The sequence below is a fragment of the Morone saxatilis genome, unplaced genomic scaffold, assembly GCF_004916995.1.
Source record: "Morone saxatilis isolate NCDOM2014 unplaced genomic scaffold, NCSU_SB_2.0 Contig24, whole genome shotgun sequence".
Taxonomy (NCBI): Eukaryota; Metazoa; Chordata; class Actinopteri; family Moronidae; genus Morone; species Morone saxatilis.
The window spans coordinates 20,767,527-20,767,984 of NW_023339807.1; positions in this window are offsets into that span (position 1 = coordinate 20,767,527).

Below are 458 nucleotides of genomic sequence, written 5' to 3' on the forward strand. Positions count from 1 at the left end.
ATTCTTCTGATAAAAGTTTGGACATTGAACTGTTTAAAGAATTCAAGGAAACAAGGACTTATCACTACTTACTGATTTATGCTTTTTTCCTTTTATCAAGAAAGAAAGTATATATGTGTAACTTTGAGAAAACTTTTTTACAACATTTCATTGAAAAATATTATGCCTTTGGATTAGTTACAGTGTTTCACTGCCCATGTTAGAATTAGTGTGGCAGTAAAAAATATTTTGGGGCATTTCTGATTCAGTATTTCAAACACAAATTGAGAAAATATTACAGTATGTTGATGAGTAGTCATTAGTCACATAAATATAATAGTAACAATAAAATATGAATTTGAGAAAACCTGCAAGTTTCCAACTAATCAATACAATTTTGGCACAACACAAACCATGACATTGTGCAGATGTTTGAGGCTCGAGGCTGTAGACATAAAACCTCTGAGTAGCAGATCCCA